Consider the following 17,500-nt stretch of genomic DNA (forward strand, 5'->3'; position numbering starts at 1 on the left):
GGTAGAGAGCATTTGCATCAGTCAGAAACAAAACATTTCAAAAGAGTTTTGATAAATTAGGTATGAGTTGTTTTTATGATCAGTATGAAATGTGATACATGTTCCAAAATGTTAAAATAGATTTAATGCTTTTGATATGTTGTGATATGAATTACTTTCCAATTGTTTTTTTCATAAGTTTTTAGGATATTTCTATTCAAAAAGCATTTTATAAACTCAGAGATTATGGTGACCCATGCACTCTTGGACTCATGAATATTAAACGTTCATAGAAAACTTATTCTTTTTATGAATATTTTACATTTACAGAAAATCATTATCGAATGATATATCAGAACATTTGTTCTTAGTTGTTTAATCCATCATTCCAGAACCATTCAAGTGTGGATGCAAGCATTAAAACTGATTGTTTGCGCACTGGTCTCAGTCCATGGCTAAAAACAGAAGAATGTCCGTTTCTTCAGTGGTGTCAACAGAAGATGCCCTGCCCATGCGAATATCACAGAAGAGTAAGGTAAGTTGTTTTCACAAAGGTTTTCTTTATAGTTTTTGTTGTTTACCATTTAATGGACCTACGTTGTGAACGATGATTGGAGGATTTGAGAAGTGGGCAAGAGAAGAGAATCTCTCTCTCTCTCTCTCTCTCTCTCTCTCTCTCTCTCTCTCTCTCTCTCTCTCTCTGTTGATCGAGCCATTAACTATTTGTCTTCCTTCGCCCTCATTTTCTCTTGAATTTTTATTTCTGGCGTTATTTATGACTTATTGTCTCATTTCTTAGTGTTACAGCTGGAAAGGTCAGCCTGAATAGTAAGAGAGAGTCTGGTTATCAATAAGTTAATTGAAACGGTAATAGTAAATGCATTAGGTAATTTGGAGTTTTGCGCTAATTAACGAGTTCATCCTTCATTTTGGTTAAAAGGTTCATGCCCTGGTTAATGTTGAAAAAGGCGAGTAGTGTAATAAGATGCCACACTATCTATTTTATTCGTCGTCTAGCTGTTAGAGATTTCAGTCTTATTCCTATAATTGTTCTGCAAGTATTTGACGACTTAGCCATATGCACAGCTTAGTTCAAACCCTGAACACAAACCGTAATTAGATTACACCCAATCTACCGCTAAATGGACAGTCAGACTCAAAATTTCGCCAAAAATCACTGTTCATTGGTTTCAGTGAGTGTAAGCAAACTTTTGACATAGGCCAAATCACAAGCCTTTAATAAGGTCTTACTACCGATTATGATGTAGCACTTGCGTAGATTAGCCTAAGCTAAGTGGGTTTAGTTTACTCTGCAGAAAATACCTTAAGCTTATCCAAAACATGAGATGGTCTTGTGGAATAAGAATTGTACATGTATTATAAACGTTTCATCTTGCGTCTATAAGTATTAAGGATAATCAGCCTTGTTGATTCTATGACTGCTGCCAAAACTATAGCCAAGGTCATGTCATAATCGTAGGCTGGGCAAAACATGAATACACTTTACACTTTACACTTTATTTATTCTTATGTACATTCATACAGTAAGAAGCCAATAGGGGTTTTTCCCTGCTATGGCATATATAATTAAAAGTAACATTTTGACATTATTAAAATAACACTTGATAAAAGGACTACACTACTTATCTCAAAATAGACTTTGCAATAAATACTTGAAGTTATTTACTATTTGAAGTACCAACCACAAATATAAACATTAAAGCAGAGAAACAAACATGGCTAACGTGCAGAATCATATAAAAACAATTCACCACTTGAGGATTTCATTTACTAATCACAAAATTAAAGCGATTCTTGAATCTTGACTCAATACATATAACTAAATAACAAGTTTGAAAATGAGGCTGAAAACACACAAAGTTAATTCTATCACCGAACAAATACTAATAGGTAGACAAAGCCAAACGCTTATACCTAACTTTGAGAGAATAGTCCGTCTGGGGTTCTAGAAGATCATCGGGCAGCCCGTTTAAGAGCTTACAACTCTGAAAAATGACAAACCTCTTTTCCACTTCCAAACGAACTGCCGGAAGATTTATTCTTTTACCTCTTGTTCTGTATGTGTGTGTGGGCAACAAAGGCATGTAATGTTTTTCGAATAATTCAGTATTCCTATACAGAACTAGGTGCAGAAATTTTAATACATGGTACTTATATAGGTCATTAAATTTAAGCAATGCTAACGTCTTATAAATATCATTTACAGGCAATAAAGGAATATTATTTTCGTCGCGCTGAACCCTCAGAATGCACCGAAGGATGTTATTCATCATCACCTTAATACTGCTCAAGTTGGCTTCAGAAATTCCCCCCCAGATTAAGATATTTTGGGTTATGATAGGGTAGACTAGTGATTGGTAAATTGTTAGTAACGTTCTCTGCGGCACTAGAGATGATAGGGAGTAAAAAACACCATGCATTTTACTTATTTTCCTATTTATTTCACTTGCTTGAAGAGCAAAACTTAGCCTATTATCAATAGTTACTCCTAAATATTTTATACTTGAGACCCACTCTAACTTTCTTTCATTAAAATATATATCAGGGAGATTGTTAATAGGTCTTGGCGTAACCATCATTAATTTTGTTTTATTTACATTTGCTACTAATTTATTATTCCGAAGCCACTCTGAAAAATCGGCGATGAATGTTTCTACCTTTTCAATACATAAATCAAACGAACTGTCGGTGACGTAAAATACAGCATCATCCGCAAACAAAATCTTTTTAGCGCTTCCGACTTTCACTATATCATTTATGAAAATGTTAAATAATAATGGTCCCAAAACAGATCCCTGAGGAACTCCAAATTCAATTGGTCTAATGCTAGACTTATAGTCGCCAATGTTTACATACTGCTTTCTATCGGACAAATACGATGACAAAAACAAATTTGTAACCCCTCTAAATCCATAAATTGATAACTTTTCACAAAGCAGTGTCCTATTTATGCTGTCAAAAGCCTTACTCAGATCGAGAAATAAGGCAACTGTATAGGACTTCTCATGATAAGTTTGTAATAAGTCGCTAGTCAGTCTAAAAATAGCCAGCGTAGTATTCTTCGCCTTCCGAAACCCATACTGGAGATCTGAGAGAATATTAAATTGATCAATAAATTTTATCATGCGTTTATAGGTAAGCAACTCAAAAATCTTATTAATATTCAGGAGATTTGTTATAGGTCTGTAATTGCAAATTTTCAATATATCACCAGACTTAAAGACTGGAATTACTCGACCAGTTTTCAATGAATTTGGATAGATACCATTAAGAACGCTAGAATTATACAAATAGGCAATAATTTTCCCAAGAACATCGGGTATCAATAAGAGTATGCTTGGTTTTATATCCATTAAACTATTTCCCTTGTCGGGCATCTCTCAATATCGTAACCACCTCGACTTCGTCAGTTGGTAATAGAAAGCAAGAGTTCGGTACACGATCGAGAGTACTCAAGTAATTAAAGTTTAGGTCCCGAGGAAGAGATTCGGTAATTTGTAAAATTACATTTGTAAAGTAAGTGTTAACGTAGTCTGCCATACTAAGTCCCTCCATCATTCTTCCTGTATCAGTTACAATTCTACGCGTAGAAACATGTCTCTTACGCCCTAGTATTTCGTTCACAGTTGACCATGTCTTTTTTGTATTCGCTGTACACTTTTCGAATTTTTCATGATAGTACTTCATTCTCATTTTGTTTATTAACCAAGTTAATACCTTTTTATACATAATGAATTGTCTCTTCCTAATCAAACCCCTACGGTAAAAATTGAATAACTTATATTTTTTCTTCAGACATTTCTTAAGATCAGGCGTCATCCAAGGTGCATTTATTTTATTAGATTTAATTCTCTTACGTTTGATGGGGAACGATGACTTATATACCTTCCATAGCTTTTCCCAGAACATATCAAAGGCTTCATGGACATTATCACAGTTAAATACTGGAGCAAAACCAGCAACTGACATTAAGGACACAAAAACCGAGATGGTATTTTCGTTAATCATCCTAGATACAACCACTTTATAATCGCCTTGACAATCATTATTAAACATATAATGAATAGGAAAATGGTCAGTGAGAGGAAATGTTACAATGCCAGAGTCATGATCTGAACCTACCTTAAAGTTAACCCATAATTGGTCAAGCAGAGAATAAGGGGTAACACTATTACCATCGTTTATCTTTGTTGGAAGAGTAATTACAGGAAAATATCCAAGGCTAAGCATATTGGCAATAAATACATCAATGAATGTAAGTTTTAAAGGATTAAAGAGATTTAAATTAAAATCGCCCGTTATGATTACATTGACACCAGCAGGAAACTTGTTCAATACATTACTGAAAAACTGTTCATTAAGATTATATGGATTTGCGCTAGGAGATCGATAAATAGTACAAATTATGTATTTAAAGTTGAGACCAATGAGATATACAGTAAGTACTTCCATACAATCATTCATGAATGTCATATCACCCAAAATCTCCACATTTAACATCTCATCATAAAAAACCTTAATACCACCACCATAATTATTTCTGTGGATCCCAACATGCTTGTAACCTTCAATATCAAAACCGCAGTCTGAACTCGAAGAAAGCCAAGTTTCTACTAAAATTAGCACAGAAAATTTAAACATCAGATTACTCAAAAATGAGACGAAACTACCAAAATTTCTCCGTAAACTTCTTACATTAAATGTCAAAAGAGAGAAAGATCCTTTCTTGTATTTTGTGAGGACATGTGCAAGTTTATCAGGATTCTTATAATTACACGGAAATCTTGGAATGTCATCATCATCACTGAAATCCAGAATAGGAAGAGGTTGATCAGAAAAAACATCAACCATATCAATGTTCAATATAAGTATCACCCGGAACCAGTGAGCTTCTTTTCCAAGTTCGTAATGTCTAGTTGAGTTCGAACGCTTTTGAACCCATCAGTTTCATGAAGTTTATAGTAAACATTTCCATCTCTGACATATACAGCAGAAATCTTATCTCTGAATTTATTTCTCAACGATCTTAATGAGTAAAAGAGCCCATTCCTGTAATTAGTCAAAAATTCAGAGAAATAAATATTTTCTGGTTTTTCACGTCGAGCAGAAGCAACCAATTTCTTACGCACCTCAATCGTTGAGCACACAATCTTGACGTGTGTTTTCTTTTTACCAAAAGGGGATACTCTAACAATTTCCCCTCCCTCAGTTTTTCCTGGAAAAGCATTTCTGATAGCCAAAATTACTTTTTCCTTTAGATCATCATTAGGGCCACTATTAGCAGCTTCAATGGCTTCCTCAATTACTGCACCGGAGCATAGAATAATATCTGCATTTGCCTTCTGCTCAATTGCATCCACACGAGTCTCGAGTTCCTTCTCCTTGCTTAATATTTTTGATTCTTCTAGAGGGGCAGCAGGTAAGGTCATAACATTATCAGAGGCTAGGGTATTTACATCAGGGGCTTTTAAATTCGATGTTGCAATAGACTGTGTGAGCTTTAACTCATTATATTTCTTATGAAGCACTCCTACACTCTGAAGTATTTTCTTATTGAATTCATTCAATCTCACCAGGTAATCCACCAACAGACCAGGATGCAAATCATTGATATCACTTACTTTTTTCATACTTTCTCGTAGTTCCTCAGGGACTGAATAATGGATGTCGTCACCACGCTCATCAATTAATAGCATATGATTATCAGCTTTACTTGCAACATTTTTTCTTGGACGCAATACACTTTTCTTTGGAACATTATAGTTGAGCAGGAACTTGAGAACAGAATCAATGCGACACTGGTTTTCATTTAAATTTTCAAAATCAATATCTTCAAGTGAGTCTCCAATCTCTAAATTACCACTTTCTCTGAACTCGAAACCGCCAGATTCACCAATTTCGAGCTCACTACGACAATCGGTAGCCATGTTTGTTTACACGAAGTACAAGGAAAAATTTTCCTTCGTTTTTCTATAAGATTTGAAATTTAATCAGCTTCACAGTAGAAAAGCACAATCACTAGACATTTTCTTATAACCTGAAATCAACTATAATGCAGAGGAAGCTCATGGACCAAGGAAACTTCTCAAAATTTGACAGAGCTAATCTCGGACATGTTTCCTTGACAGAGGTTCCAATAATTACGTAGTCTCCCGTTGTCTAATCCTCTCATCAGTGTACGTTGATTTCCAGGTAGACCTGAAAAATTAGCATTGTGTAAAGATATTTCCAAAAAATTCAATCTACACACACTAATTTTCCTGGTTTTTATAACTTCCAGATAGAACTTGGTTTCTAAGATAGGCAATTGACAATTCTAATGGGAAGGATGATAATTACAAAATTATAGATAGCTCAGTGCCATTGCAGTGTTGATAAGCTGTAGTATTTGGACTTAGTTTTCAGAAATGCCAGAAACATGATTGTAATGCATTGTATCCTAAGGTAGAGGAATGCTAACTGTCCCTTGATTAGGTGTGCTGAAGGTAATCATCTATTCCCTAATTTGAAATGTGGCTTTCGTAAAGGCTTTGAAGCATGTGATGACCTTCTTACAATCTCCAATGCTGTACAGAAAGCCCTTGATTGTGGTCAGAAGTTCGTATGATTGGCCTTGATTTTAATGCTGCCTTTGACCGTTTTAATCATGAGGCCCTTTTTTTCAAACTCAAACAGTTGGGAGTGGATGAGTCTTTTCTTAGCATAATTGTGGAATTTTTAAGTAATAGATCGCAAAGACTTGTTGGTGATGGGCATTTTAGTGAGTATTGGAATGTGATATCTGGTGTTCGTTAAGGTAGTGTTCTTGGGCCATTAATTTTCATACTATATACACATGACATGTGGTTTGGCCTTGAAAACAAGCTTGATGCATATACAGATGATGCTACTCTCTTTTCACCAATTCCATCTCCTGAATGTAGATCTGGTGTTGCTGAATCCCTTAAATGAGATCTAGCTAAAATTAGTGCATGGTGCAAATAATGGGGTATGAATTTGAATCCTAACAAAACTCAAAGTATGATTGTAAGTAGTTCAAGAACAGTTGCTCCTCAACATCCGGATCTCAGAATTGATAATGTTTCGTTAACTCTGTATGACTTTTAGAATTTTAGGTGTGAGTCTTGACAACAATATTACTTTTGAGAAGCACATTAGGCCTGTGTCATCTTCAATCGCACAAAAAATTGGCTTATTGAGAAAGTCTTACAAGATTTTCGGTGATCAATCTATTCTGAAGAAGTGTTTTAATTCTTTCATTCTACCATGTTTTGAGTATTGTTCTCTTGTCTGGTCTTCAGCTGATGATTTTCATCTTAGTTTGTTGGACAGGAACTTACTGTCTGTTAAATTTCTTATTCCTGATCTAGCTATTAATCTCTGGCACTGTTGTTCAATTAGTTTGCTATGCATGTTGCATAAGATTTTTCATAATTCTGACCATCCTTTACATTTAGATCTGCCCTGACAGTTCCATCTTGTTCGTAATACTAGGTATGCAGTTACATTAATTCTAATAGCGATGCCTTCTCCATCATGAGACTCAATAGTACACAGTATTCAAGTTTTATTCCAGCTGTGACCAGTTGTGGAATGATCTTCCTAATCGGGTAGTTGAATTGGTAGAACTTCAAAAGTTCAAACTTTCAGCCAATGTTTTTATGTTGAACATGTTGATATAAAGTTTTTTTTATAGTTTACATATGAAAGATTTTGTTTTATTGTTTTCACTGTTCTCAAAATATTTATTTTAATTGTTCATTACTTCTCATATAGTTTATTTATTTCTTTAATTCCTTTCCTCACGAGGCTATTTTTCCCTGTTGGAGCCCTTGATTTAATAGCGGCCTGCTTTTCCATCTTGGGTTATAGCTTAGCCAGCAATAATAATAATAATAATAATAATAATAATAATAATAAGAAGAAGAAGAAGAAGAATTGTAACTTTCTAAACGTGAGTCTGTCTTATATGTAAGTGTACCATAAAAATCCGTTTTCTTTCATTTATTAAATGATACAGAAGATTGCTTATAAAATCTTCATGGGAAACTATTCCATTTATAGTATGTCCCCCAAAAGCCGTTAAATTAGTAAAGGGCAAGTAATTTGAACGTGGCCGTACGTTTTCTTTTTATCGGATGTTTAATATTGTTCAAATTGTACTTTCATTAATTTTGATCAGAATTTTGGGTGTGTGTATGATAGCGGCCACCTGTATGTTTGATTACGGCTAATTTAGAATATGGCAGTGTAGGGGGGAGTTCGCAGCCCCCCCCGTAAGGTAAATAGGTAAGGACACGGCTTTTAGGTTAGTTTAAGGGGGAAAGTTTAGGTGAATTGATGTCCATTTTTAATCCTCACGGGAGGAACTGGCCGCTGCAGCTGATATACAAAGGTTCCCAGAATTTTTCAATCGAAAGCTTTTTGTTATTTTTTCTTTCGTGCAAATTTTGCTGCAAATGTTTAGATTTGAGTTTTATGTCAATTAAATTTTGGTTTCTTTCTATTACATTTTTATTCTATAGTACAAATAATGTCAGCCTTTTTTTAAACGGTTAAATGAAATGTAAACGAAAACGTCTGCAGAAACTTTCTGGTTCCGAAAGTGCTCGCGAGGCTTCGTTCGTAATAAAGAGTTGGTAATTGTCTTAAACGCCGCTTTGCAATATTATAATGATATAATAGCAAAATATAATACTTAACTTTATTTTTTAGTTAGGAGAATTATTTTTGATAAGTATCCTTTAAATATTTCGTGAGTTAAGATCATCAAAAACCTCCTCTAACTAAGGTTGGAATCGTGACGAAATGGAAAAATTATTAATTTGACTCCCATAATTGGAATTCAAAGTTTCTAATCTGAAGAGTGTATTGATTATTACAGCTAATTGTGAAGTTTTGAGTTTGTTGCATGTGGACGGTATATTTACATAGATCTAATGAATAGAGTCAACGGATTAAGATTTTGACTGGTTTTGTTTTTCTGGTTGATCGAACAAACAAGTCTTTGCTGGCATAAGGCCAGCTTAATCTATCTGTTAACAACAATGTACCAGCTCTAGAGGTTGAAGTGGCGAGTTCCTGAACTAAAGAATAACAAGAAAACAATTTTATATGAAAACATTAACAAATTATTTTGTATGAGAGGTGTCAATCATGAAAGATTTATTCACTTTGATATTTGTATGATCTGTTCTTGTCTTCCTAGTTTGCTGTAGAAGTAAGTTGTCTTGCTGACATAAGGCCAGCTCAATTTGAAACCTTTAGCAACTCATTACCGCCATTTTGTCATCATATCAGTTTCCCTTTCCTTGCTGGTCTTCAAGGCAGAAAAACACTGGACTACAAAGCAAGTGTTGTTGAAGTCAGTTACTGCTCATATTTTCATTGTTGAGTTTATCCTTGATAGTTTTATCATTTCTCTGAGCTTGATTTTATGCATGCATTTTATTTTGTAGAGACAATAAACGGAACCCTAGTCTGGCTGCTGTTTTATTGAAAAGAATTGTATGATACAATATACTGAAATGTTAGGGGAATGAGAGGATTTTTCTTTTATCATCAGTGCCAAATTTTCAAGTGGGACTTTATTTTGCCCCCAGGCTTTTTTTTTCTTTTTTTTTTCTAAGATAAATGGTTATTAAAGAGCACAGGAGATGTAAACGCTTTGGGCATAATATTTTGTTTCAGCGTTTTAGCAAATACACCAATTTACATGAAAATAATATTCTTCATAGTGTCAACAGAACCATTCTGCCTGGTTGTGTATTAAAGGAAATACACTTGAGACCCGCTCTTCATGAAAAGCAATTTTCTTTGGTAACTTCAATTCTATTCACAGACTATTTTGTCTTTCAAGTGTTTCTCTTCAGTATGGTAGATATACTATGGAATCCATAGCAGATCCTCCCTTGTTTTGATGCAGAACATCTTGACGTTCCTTCTTTATTTGGCAAATGGATGACATGCTGTTGACCTACCTTAAGTATCAATCATAACTACTTTATCAGATCTTTCGGGTACAAAGATGCGTAAGTAGACACTAGTCTTACAATTGTGTATCAAAATAACTTTTGGTTCCATGGCGTTGAGAATTTTTAGGTGGAATTTTCTCATTGCTTTGAAAGAGGATATCTGGGATACTTTTCTTGAGCTCGGCTGATATCATAGTGTTTGTTTTCCAGCTACATTAGCGCCTTCCAAATTTCAAAGGTTCAAACAGTTGTATGTTTAATATCTGTTGATTTATTGTAGGTAGTAGGTTGGCCAGGTCACCAGCCACCCGTTAATATACTGCCGCTAGGGAGTCACCGAGTCTTTTGAATGGCCAGACAGAACTACATTGGATCCTTCTCTCTGGTTACGGCTCATTTTTCATTTGCCTACACTTCCACCGAATAGTCTGGCCTATTCTTTATACATTCTCCTCTTTCCTCATACACTTGACAACACGGAAATTACCTAACAATTCTTCTTCTCTAAAGAGTTAACTACTGCACTGTAATTGTGCAGTGGCTACCTTCCTCTTGGCAAGGGTAGAAGAGACTAGCTATGCTAAGCAGCTCTTCTATGAGAAGTATACTCCCAAATCAAACCATTGTTCTCTAGTCTTGGGTAGTGTCATAGCCTTTGTACCATGGTCTTCCACTGCCTTGGGTTAGAGATCTTTTGCTTGAGGGCACACTCCGGCGCACTATTCTATCTTGTTTCTCTTCTTCTTGTTATTTTGAAGTTTTTATCCTCTGTTATTTTCAAGTTTTTATAGTTTATATACGAAAGATTTATTTTAATGTTATTATTGTTCTGAAACTTCTCTTCTAGTTTCCCGTATTTCCTTTCCTCACTTGGCTATTTTCCCTGATGGAGCCCTTGGGCTTATAGCATCTTGCTTTTCCAATTAGGGTTGTAGCTTAGCAAATAATAATAATAATAATAATAATAATGATAATAATAATGGTCTTGGGCAGTCCCATAGCCTCTGTACCATGGTCTTCCACTGTATTGGGGTAGAGTTCTTTTGCTTGAGGGTACACTCAGGCACACTATTCTATCTTATTTCTCTTCCTCTTTTTTTTTTTAAGTTTTAATAGTTTACATATGAAAACTTTATTGTAATGTTGTTACTGTTCTTAAAATATTTTGTTATAATTTTTTACTACTTCTCTTGTTTGTTTATTTCCTTATTTCCTTTCCTCACTGGGCTATGTTCCCAGTTAGAGCCTTGTGGACTATAGCATCTTGCTTTTCTAATTAAGGTTGCAGCTTAGCAAGTAATAATAATAATAATAATAATAATAATAATAATAATAATAATAATAATAATAATAAGAGTTGCAGCTGATCATATTTTTAGAATTCGCTAGGCTTCAGAAAATAGTCTTTCCTATTTTATGTTTAGTTCTTTCAATCTAAAAAACTGTGGACGCATATTTCTTAACGTCTTATGGGTATAAAGAATAAAAAATTATGTAGGTTCTAGGAATTTCCCTTTTTTTGGTCTGGTTCATTTCATAGAAGTTAATTGTAAATAGAATCGAGACCGGAATTTTTCGTTGACCTTGGTAACAACAGATATACTGTACTATATATTCAAATTTTTTTAACTGAGATGATGGGCCTTTTTTTATAATATTTTTCATTATTTTAGCCTTTTATTATTATTATTATTATTATTATTATTATTATTATTAGCTAAGCTACAACCCTAGTTGGAAAAGCAAGATGCTATAAGCCCAACGACTCCAACAGGGGAAAATAGCCTAGTGAGGAAAGGAAATAAGAAAGTAAATAAACGATATAAGAAGTAATGAACAATAAGGATAAACTATTTTAAGAACGTTAACAATATTAAAACTGATATTTCATATATAATCTATAAAAAGACTTATGTCAGCCTGTTCAACATAAAAATATTTGATGCAACTTTGAATTTTTATAGTTTTACTGATTCAACTACCTATTCCTGCTTCCTTTTTTCCAATCTTGTTGTGCAGCCCCTTAACTTTTCCTTCAAACTGCAGCTGCAGGGTCACCCCCCCCCCCTTTTTTTCACATGGACACTGAATAGCCTCCAAGGCCCTAGGGACGGGCCTTCTGACCAAAATTCATAAATTAAATCCAGTAAATCATTTTCTTTTTGCGTTACATCCAGCAGAGGGTTGTTCTAAATTATATTTTTCGTTGGCTTAAATTTGGATCATCATCATCATCATCATTATTATTATTATTATTATTATTATTATTATTATTATTATTATTATTGCAAGCTAAGCTACAACCCTATTTGGAAAAACATCATGCTATAAGCCCATGGACCCCAACAGGGAAAAATAGCCCCGTGAGGAAAGGGAACAAGAATATAAATAAACTACAAGAGAACAATCAACATAAAATATTTTAGGATTATCTCGTGTTTTGTTAGTGCTCTGAATATATTAATATTTACTATTTTACTTGTTAATTTCTCTTCGGCTTTTCGCATAATGCATATGACTTCATTTGCGTCGTAGCATTTTATCGTATATTTATTCTTGTTACATTTTACCATCCAAGATATCTCTTTAAGGAAAACTCTCTCTCTCTCTCTCTCTCTCTCTCTCTCTCTCTCTCTCTCTCTCTCTCTCTCTCTCTCTCTCTCTCTCTCTCTCTCTCTCAGAGATTTTCTTTTTTTTCCTTGATTTCACTATCTTGTTTATTTAAATAAACTCCGTCTTTCATGATAAGATTTATTATATAAGTTTCAGATTAGATCTTGTTACGTTTGATTTTGTTTACTCTTCATTTGCCTATCGTGAAAGTGCTATTAATCTTTTTTTATATTACTTCTGCAATGTTACGATGGAATCGGTAAATTACTTAATGTGATAGTAATTAAAACGCAGTTGATGGTATTTGAGATTCTACACATAGTTTTAAAAAATGTTATCGAGCCACTGCAAGTAACCATCTTTGTCTTATATCTGTGGATTTTGTTGTTAGTTTTTATTTAGAAGGCCTAACGAGCCCTTCCGTCAAGGGCCAGATAACTTAGACCATTCAACAAATCAACTCCGGGCTCATTGATTGCCGTGGAAGTCGAAATAGATAATCCAAAAAAAATCTACTAAAATTTCATGTTATCCAAAGCTTATTAATGAATAATAAACCTGTACGACATTTTTACTGCTTATGATATTCATCATCATGATATGGGAAATATGATGTTTACGTTATGGTGGCTCATTCTGAATTTTTTATTATCTCATGAATATAAAATTTTTTATCATATATCTTTGCAAGGAATGAATGTTATCCTATCTGTCGCTTCTTTTAAGGGCAATCTCCGCTTTGCTTTCTTTCATTTGCTTTCAATCAGACATGCACAAGATAAGAGAAATGGATTGTCTGTCTAATGGGTCTCCATATTAAAAAGGAAAATAATTTACTGATGAGTGAGTCCAGATCATCTGAAAATCAGTTCCCATTTATTAAACGTCCTTTAATCCAAGGTTATATTATCTTTAAAAGACAGCTATTGGCAAATCGTTTCACTGATGTACGAAGGGAGATCCTTTGTATTTGTCAACTCATTTTGGAATTTAGCTTTCCCAAATCGGCAATATCCGCTGGTAGTCAGTCGGCTGGTAAGACAAACGACGTGCTCATGTTAAATAGATTCGCTTTCCTTGGCCAATGTCATTTACGATACTGATCCCTTTAAACGTCTGTGTGATCCTGCGAGGATATGGAAAATCCCCACTTACTGTTTTGCCCTGAAATCAGACAGCCAATACAAGCGCACATTTTTATTCATATAGGTGTACTTATTGCATTTTAAATTCATCATCACTTTGACAAATGATTTATCAGGATTAGTAATAACTGGAGAATTTTAACCTTTTAAGTAAAATGAACCAATTACTGGTATATCTTCCATAAAACATATTTCAACAAACAACTACTCATATAATTTCAAATGTCTGACCTGGCGAGCAAGTGCGTGTTACTCTCTCATCAGAGTATCATCATCCACACTAATGAATTTATGGAATGTTCTCTCTGGTTTCTCTTATTGGTAGTGCTCATGAGATTCAGAGACTAAAATAAAGAAATTTAGCTTCGTTTATAATTGTCATAATTTTTGGTCTGTAATTTCATGATTGAATTTCTGAATCTGCTTTTCATTTATGGGCATTATATTCGGTGGTAGCTTACCCTAGACATTTATGTTTTATTCTTATGTGAATATTTTTGGTATTTGAAAAATAATGATAAGCACAGTTGTGCGAAAGGGTTGTAAGGAAAGTGAAGAGAAAACAGCTCATGGGGCGTTTGAATGATAGCAATTTTATTTTAAGAATAACTAGCTTTATTGCAGGTGGTCATTTTATTTAAAGGGGGACTAGCATATTGCTGGTGATAATTTGTTGACAGGGATTAAGATTTAGAATTTGTAAAAGGAAGGGTGAACTTCACGCCTGGAAATTAATTTCCATTGAACTTTTAATTATTTATGATGGATAGAAGCCAGGCAATGACTGGAGGTAAAGTTTATTTTATGGGAAACAAATTTTTTTTATGCATATGTAGTTATTGATGTTATGGAGTGACGCAATATTTTGTGATAGTATTGAAAGTGTTTGAAAGTTTGTTAGAGAGTAAAAGTGGAAAATGAAAGCAAGCAAGCTTGTATGAAGTATCGTTATTTGTATTTGTTGGTATCTTTGAATCATATTGAATATTGAGGGATACAATCTTGTTATGAATCAGAACGTCCGACGAAATTTTGATCCTACCGATCGTGTGAAGAAGCCGCCAAGAAAGACCTGGGAGTAGATTAAGGCAAAGTCTAGAGATGTATATATATATATATATATATATATATATATATATATATATATATATGTGTGTGTGTGTGTGTATATATATATATATATATATATATATATATATATAGAGAGAGAGAGAGAGAGAGAGAGAGAGAGAGAGAGAGAGAGAGAGAGAGAGAGAGAGAGAGATCTTGGATTAAGGTATGTTAGAGAGGAGGAAGCCAGTTGCATCGTAGGTGAGGCTATGTTAGTATCAGCTGAAAAATGGTGTGGAAGAGAATAAACGTATAAGGCAAAAGAAAATGTATTAAGGGATTGAATCACCATCTTTCTCATATAGAAACTAGGAGTGGACTAGCCATATGTCAGGTAGTAGATTGGCCAGGACACTAACCACCCGTCGAGGTACTACCGTTAGAGTTATGGGGTTCTTTGACTAGCCAGACTGTACTACATTGGATCCTTCTCTCTGTTTACGGTTCATTTTTCCTTTGCCAACACATACACCGAATAGTCTGGCCTGTTCTTTACATATTCTCCTCTGTACTCATACACCTGACAACGCTGAAATCATCAAACAATGCTTATCTCTCAAGGGATTAGCTACTGCACTGTAATTGTTCGGTGGCCACTTTCCTCTTGGTAAGGTAGAAGAGACTCTTTAGCTATGGTAAACAGCTCATATAGAAACTAGGAGTGGACTAGCCATATGTCAGGTAGTAGATTGGCCAGGACACTAACCACCCGTTGAGGTACTACCGTTAGAGTTATGGGGTTCTTTGACTAGCCAGACTGTACTACATTGGATCCTTCTCTCTGTTTACGGTTCATTTTTCCTTTGCCAACACATACACCGAATAGTCTGGCCTGTTCTTTACATATTCTCCTCTGTACTCATACACCTGACAACGCTGAAATCATCAAACAATGCTTATCTCTCAAGGGATTAGCTACTGCACTGTAATTGTTCGGTGGCCACTTTCCTCTTGGTAAGGTAGAAGAGACTCTTTAGCTATGGTAAACAGCTCTTCTAGGAGACGGACACTCCAAAATCAAACTAATGTTCTCTAGTTTTGGGTAGTGCCATAGCCTCTGTACCATGGTCTTCCACTGTCTAGGGTTAGAGTTCTCTTGCTTGAGGGTACACTCGGGTACACTATTCCATCTTATTTCTCTTCCTCTTCTTTTGTTTAAGTTTTAATAGTTTATATATGAAATATTTATTTTAATGCTGTTACTGTTCTTAAAATATTTTATTTCTAATTGTTTGCTTTTATCATTGGGCTATTTTCCCTGTTAGAACCCCTGGGCATATAGCTTTCTGTTTTTCCAACTATGGTCGTAGCTTAGCAAGTAATAATAATAATAATGATAATAATAATAATAATAATAATAATAATAATAATAATAATAATAATAATAATAATATAGAATATGTTCAGTAAAAGGGACTGAAACGGTAAAACTTTAAGGCAGGAAAATATCATGAAACGTCTTCGATTTCTTTTAACTGGGTTAATCACTATGTAAAACAAATAACTGAAAGTTTAGGAAAATTTCGTAGGGTGGGGGGGGGGGCGGTGGAAGAGGGGAAGACGGAAATTAAGTTAGCAGGGGCGTATTGGAACTTCTGTAGTTGAAAGACGTTCCGAATTGATGTAGATTGCTTGCCAGTAACTGCTTACATATTTCCGAGTGGTTTTGCTGGTGGTTCCTTTCGTTGTTATAGAAGCCAGGCTTAGTTTGGGTTGTGATAGAAGCCAGGCTTAGTTTGGCTATGGCCAGGAAGTGGAGGAAACATGCAAGATAAAGGTGAGTGGTCTGTGTATGGGAACAGGACGAATTGACCCTGATGATGAGCCGTCTTCATAAAGTTTGAAAGATGAAGATGCTATGAAGGTTTTCTAAACAGTACTCATCTTTAATATAATATATGTGTGTATATATATATATATATATATATATATATATATATATATATATATATATATATATATATATACTCTTTCTTGGTAGTAATATCTTAACGTGGTGAAATGGTTTGTGTATCGCCCGGATCAGCGATCTGACTAAAGTCTTCCTCCATCATCAATCCGTAAAGCCCAGCGTGGAGATGAAAATTGCCAAACCTCAGACATGAATAAGGACATGTCAAAGCCCTTTGTCCTGCAGTGGACTATAAACAGATGCATTTGTTGATGTGTGTGTGTGTGTATATATATATATATATATATATATATATATATATATATATATATATATATATATATATATGTATATGTATGTATGTATGTATATATAGTGTTTTTATACATTGAATAATTTTTCTAAAGATATGTTGGTTCTAATGAAGGAGCACCGAAGGGGGATAATCCACACAGACTTCAACTGCTGAATCCAGGATAAATCCCTGTGCAGTAAAGCTTACATAATACCCGTTTCATACACCTACTCAGAAGGCTCAACAACTTAACGTTGAACGCATCAATATGGTCTGCAGTATTCAAACACGTCTAAGAAACTGCGTTTCCTTGACGTTAAGACCCCTCCATTATTGCACCTACATTGAACGTTTTACGTTTCTTATTTATCTCCATAGATAATTCCCTACCAATTCTTTTTACGTCGGTTATACTACGCAAACTGCTGATTTCGTTAAAATAAAAATAAAAAATTTCTCTCATCGAAACTTG

Source organism: Palaemon carinicauda, chromosome 39, assembly GCF_036898095.1.
Source record: "Palaemon carinicauda isolate YSFRI2023 chromosome 39, ASM3689809v2, whole genome shotgun sequence".
Classification (NCBI taxonomy): domain Eukaryota; kingdom Metazoa; phylum Arthropoda; class Malacostraca; order Decapoda; family Palaemonidae; genus Palaemon; species Palaemon carinicauda.